The following is a 6088-nucleotide window of genomic DNA, read 5'->3' on the forward strand; positions in this document are numbered from 1 at the left end:
TCTGATCAACTTTGTCATTCAAGGAACGGAATAACCGCCTGAACTGAGAAGTAAACAATAATGACCTTTTCCCCTCTGAAAGATTTATAAAGAAGTGCTGGCCTAAGGTTTTGAACTAGCAACAAGCAGGCACACCCCCTTTAAAACTACTTTTGTACACAAGTAATAGTTCCATAACTACATTATCTGAGTGTTGATATCCTCGCATTGATTAATAAAATTTTAAATGACCTAAGTGGGTTGCTATCTTCTGTTTTTCTGAGTTCATAAAATGGACATTCCCTTTTTAAAATAAAAAACACTTCTGAATCTAGGCTCAGTACGTTGAATAACCATTCTTTTAAGAAGAAAGTAGAAAATGCATACATCAATGTCATTAAAAAGTTCTCAAGAACCAAAAGATTATTTTATTTTGAACAGTTATACTAACCCCTACTAAAAATCATACTATCTCATTTAAGAGGACTACTAGAGGATTTATAATAAATGCTGAACCTCAGTGGTCATAACCCCTGCCACCCATCATCATTTACCAGCAATGCCCTGGACAAGAGCTGTCCAGAGGAGCTCTGACCTCAAACTCTTCCTACCACCAACCTTTCTCTTGAAATGGATTTTATCAGTCACTTGTCAATGGTTCTACCCACAGTGGGGGGCCCTTCTGTCAACCATTGTTCTAGTTCATGTTGGTCCTCATGGGAGGCCCCATGAGAACCTGAACTTTCTTTGAAGGGTTGTGGGAACAGGCACAAAGAATTCTATGTGGCAGTGGGGGAGACTTATTGAGAAAGCAGGAATGTGAAGGTCATGGAATGAAAGAAAAGGGGAGCCCCCCTTGATTCATCTACGGTGAGAGCTAAGGAGAGAACATGAACACAAAAATACAAACTTCAGTTTTCTACAAGGCAATTCTTGCCTGTACTTGAAACCCTTCATAGACAATTGCCCTGTGTTTAAATAGTCTTTTATAAGAATTTTGCTATTGCTAGAATTTTTATCTTCTGATGTGATTAATTTTAATTTGGTAGTATTTTCTTAAAGTTTTGTATTTATCAAATCAGATGTCTCATGTTAAAAGTTAAAATTTGTTAGCTATTTATAAAAATTTTCAGGATCTATTCTCACATTCACATTATACTCAGAATGGTGTAATTGTATTCCAAAGTGTTGTACTTACAGAAAGAACAATAGACTATTTGATTCTTTGGGGGGGGGGGTAGAATTTTGAAGGCAGAGAAAGGTCATAGGATTTACTTATGGTAAATTTTCTGGTATTTTTCTGGTATTTTCTGGTATTTTTCCCCCTTTAAAGCATCATAATAATTCTAGTTAAGTAGATAAAATTATACCCCTTTGCCTCTCAGGGAACATTCCAGTGGTGGGGACCTACTGCCTTGAGACCACATGCAGACCTCTAGGTCCTGAGATTCAGTCAAAGGGCTGCACCTGAGGACGCAGAAGACTACATGTGGCCTCAAGAGCACAGGTTCCCCACCCCTGTATCTAACCTAAAATAAGGCACAGGGGTGAATAGAAAATCCATCCCTTCTAGCCCTCTTTATTAAGCATCTTCTTTATAAATATCCCATTAGAAAAAATAAAAATCTAAAGGCAAATTAAGCAGGTAGAAGATGGGCTGGAAGACAGAAAAACTGGTTCAAATCTCACCTCTGGAACCTACTAGTTCTGTGACCCTGAGCAAGTCACTTAAGCCCTATGAGACCAAGTAACTGCATTTATCAACTAAGTCATGGGCTGGTTGTAATCGTTTAAGGATTCCCAAATGAGAGAACTCCCCAATGATAAAATTATTTATCCTTGGCCGATTACTTTACTTCAACAGGCCAATAACAGAATCTTGAACTAATCCTAGGGATAATCTAATGCCGGCAAAACTTTCCTCAAACTTCACACCTTTCTTTGGTATCGGCTGTACATGCTACTGATACCATCGCTTTTTACCGCTGGAATGTGCTGTAATGCTCTAAACCATGGAACTGCCTCTTCTTCCCCCTACGCAATTGTTTAATAAGTAATATGAGCCCATGTTTAAATTGTATGAATAAAATTGGCTCTACCAAAATAAGATTTCTCCATGAGACCATTAAACATTAAAAATCTCAAAATAATATGCCAAATGTTATTAATTATATCACAAAAAATTAGAATCACAAATCTAGAATAAATTTTGAGAATTTGCTTATTCATCAATTATTTTCTATTTTTAAAAGTTTTCACATAATAAATCATGCTCCTTAATTTTTATTTATTTAAACTACAGTGGTATAAGTAGGATATATATATATATATATATATAATTTTTTTTTTTAAGCAATTGGGGTTAAGTAACTTGCTCAAGGTTACACGGCCAGTTATTTCTGGGTGTGGTGCTAAGTATCCGAGCCTGGATTTGATCCCCAGGTCATCCTGACACTGGAGCCGGTGCTCCTACTCGCTGAGCCACCTGGCCGCCCCTAAGCAATTGGGGTTAAGTAACTTGCTCAAGGTTACACAGCCAGGTGTTTCTGGGTGGGTGCTAAGTGTTGGAGCCCGGATTCGATCCCCAGGTCTTCCCGACACTGGAGCCGGTGCTCTTACTCGCTGTGCTACCTGGCCGCCCCCGTAGCATATATTTTAAAAACATAATTAACACATTTCAAGTGAGGCAGAAAGGTTAATGAAACTACAGTTTTATTTATTCATTACTAGGAATAAGAAAAAAATTATTTCAGAAAAATAAAAATGGTGTTGAATAAACCAAACATATAGTATAATATAAACTTCATGACAATATTTCTGAACATATTTCCCTTTATTCTAATTTTTATATAATAATACATTCCTTAAAACTATACTTAAAAAAATTCTTACATTTATCATGGAAAACAATATTAGAGAAGCCAGCAGGATACAAATTTAAACTATCACTTTGGAATAAAGGGATTTATTGTGCTTACCCAAAAATATGACTTAAAGATTCACTATTGGTGGTTTCAATTAATGGAGGACAATTTAATTCACTGTACTAAATGATATAAGTTCTGCATAAACTTAGCAAGTTTAATATGGTTATGAACCCCCATCCTTCTCCCTCAACAAGCAAGCATTATAACAAATATATATTTTTCATATTATAACATATATTATATTACAATGTAATATAAATGTATTTGCATATAAATAATATAAAATATGTAATAAGCATATTATATTATAACAAATATATGTTTGTTTTCAGAACAAAAATATTTAGTGCTCCTAAATATGAGAATACATTTAACTATGTCAACCTTCAACCTCTCTGATTTCTGTCATAAAAAGGATCCAAGAAGATGAGCACATCACATTCTGAGGCATGGTGAATGATAAACAGCTATATTTGGGATCAACGACTAATTGAAAAGTTCTTTATTTCTGTTTGTATTTTAAATGTCTTCCACCTTTTTGGAATCCTAATGATTGACTACAAACATACATGGGAAAAAAATGTGTAGTTGTAAGGAGTCCAAACAGGCAAACAGTCGATTTTTACACGCACACTAAATCAAATGTCATATAACCTAAAGTCATAACTTGCTGAGATAGCCTCTGTTCCTGGGGCTACAACAACAGGACACAAAACATAAGATAATCATGATTTTGTGATTCATATTATCTTACCACTTGTATATTCATGAAACTAAAACAGATGAGAAGCTAGTTGAAGTAGATATTTTTACCCTAGTCAGGATGATCTAAGTTTACTTTTGAATAAATTCATAACTCTAAAAAAGAAAATTACCTGTGTTTAAAAGTTATTTAATTCAAAAGAAACCACAGATGAGCTCTTTTAAAGCCCAACCAATTTTGTCATGATTTTTGTATATTACACTAAACAAATCTGTAACATAAATTTTACAATTCTACATGGCTACAGTCACAAGGCTGAATTCAGGCATAATGAAAAACTATTTCTATTATCCTTTTTAGTAAGTGAAATGAACACTGAAAAAGCCACCTTGTTAGAAGCCTCCCAGGGTAATACTTTTTAGTACCTCTTTTGTGATTCACTTAAGCAGTTAAATTTTAGAGTTTATGATGTGTGTGATCATAAGTGTGAATCACTTAAGCAGTTAAATTTTAGAATTTATGTTCAAACACAGGAATCACGCTTGTTGTGTTAAAAATAAATTTAATTCTGAGCCAGACTCTGATATTTAAGGTTAGAAAAGTTATTATTACTAGTTATTCTATCTACATTGGGTTTGATTATGTATTGGGCTTGGGAAATAGGAGTTGTAGAAATATATTTTCTGAAATTTTAAAATAGTGAATCAATTTTTTTTCCACCAAAAATAACTAGGATTTTTTTTAAAAGGCAAACCATTATGTTCTAGAATATTCCCTCTATTAACAGACTTGGGTGCTGGACTTGGGCTCAGGAAATCTGAGTTAAAATCCTACAGAAGACAAATATGACCTCTCTGAGACTCAGTTTCCTCATATGTAAAATGGGGCATTTGTATGAGTTATTGTTGGAGAGTGCTTCATAACCCTGAAAGCATTGTATCAACATGAGTTATTATTATAGATTACATCACTGTCACTGAATTAACTACTGCAAATTTGACATTCATGCTCCCCCCCCACCCCCAAGGCATTATGGAATTCTCCATATGCCTTTCAGGTAACTATCTATACATCAGAAGATCTAGGCATTTATTTTCTTTTAAGCCTTGATTTTTCTCCAAATCTTCAAAACTTCATAATTTTTGGTAATATTTTATCATAATTTCACTTTATAAGAGCAGTTACAACTGCTATCATTAATTCCCCAAACTTGTTCAATTTAAGGATTTAATAAACTTGTTCCCCAGTGAGTGGACCCAGAAAATGATTTTGAACATCAGAAACTTTGTTTGGTCTAAGCAAAAGTGTCCTTTAAAATCCGTGTGTGTGTGTGTGTGTATGTGTGTGTACACATGTGTATATGTATACATATATCTGTACATACATGTGTCTGTACACACATACAGAGATGTAAAAGCTTAATACTACAGCTCCCAAATGTTCGCTGACCCTTTTAGTTATCTTTTATAAAGAATGTTTAATAAATATCAACATGTTTACAGAACTCTCTAAGGTTATTAAGTTTTCCAAGCAGTCATGATAGGAGATAGGCAATGAAAATATTAGTCTCCTCATTCTCGCAGATGAGGAGACAGAAGTTTTGACTTGTATCTGTGGCATGAGTTTAATCTGGGTCTCTTGAATCCAAGCCGAGCACTCTCTCCACTATACTACAATGTTTCTAAGCTAATAGTACTAAATATAATGTAAAAATACCAGATTAATAGGCTCAAAAGTTCAATTTACTTCAATAGGCATTTATTAAATACCCATTATGCTGAGGGCTAAGTATATGAAGAAAAAAATGAAAGAACTCTTGATCTTACAGAGTTTATAGCCTCCTGGACACAAATAAATGAGCAAAGAAAAGTCTAGAACCTAAATGAAACCATGTAATTGGAACGATTCTGCATTTTGGAGTAAATAGAAATTTTTAACAAAATCCTAGAGAAAACAAATAATTTATTTCATGTAACCTTCCAATCTCTTTTGCATGTGTGTCTACATACATATATACATATAAAGCCTTTCATATACCAAAGGAGCACCAGAAAATGTCAAAAATCAATAGGTAAGCCTAATGCCAATATATCATAAAGCGTGGCAATAACGTATAGAGCAGCACAAAACTATAGCAATTACTGTCCTTTTATTCCTGCTGTAACTCTTCCTTCCTATAACAAGCCTACATCTGACTCTAGTTCCCTTTTTTTTAACTCGTCTACCTTTGGTACAGTTTTAATTTGCCTTATTTTCTTAGAAATAGAAACAAAACCAAAAAACAACCTCTCATTTTACTGTAGCCCTACTTTTCACTTAAGTTTCAACCCAACGTATACAGATACAAGTATTCTATAAAAGGCACAAACACATAGACTCACTTCCTGAAGTGGTGTTGAGATCATGTTTCCCTCTCCTCCCTCATCACTTATACACACACACACACACACACACACACACACACACACACACACACACA

General features: G+C 34.3%; 1 protein-coding gene across 24 annotated transcripts in view; it reads right to left on the bottom strand.

Annotated features, from left to right (window-relative positions):
- The window catches only part of LOC138173021 (zinc finger protein 532), a 116279-nt gene that overhangs the window by 33782 nt on the left and 76409 nt on the right, over positions 1–6088 (bottom strand). The gene's annotated exons all lie outside the window — the stretch shown is intronic.

Source organism: Petaurus breviceps, unplaced genomic scaffold, assembly GCF_028583685.1.
Source record: "Petaurus breviceps papuanus isolate PSGF00001 unplaced genomic scaffold, PetGlider_PUasm1.0 129, whole genome shotgun sequence".
NCBI lineage: Eukaryota > Metazoa > Chordata > Mammalia > Diprotodontia > Petauridae > Petaurus > Petaurus breviceps.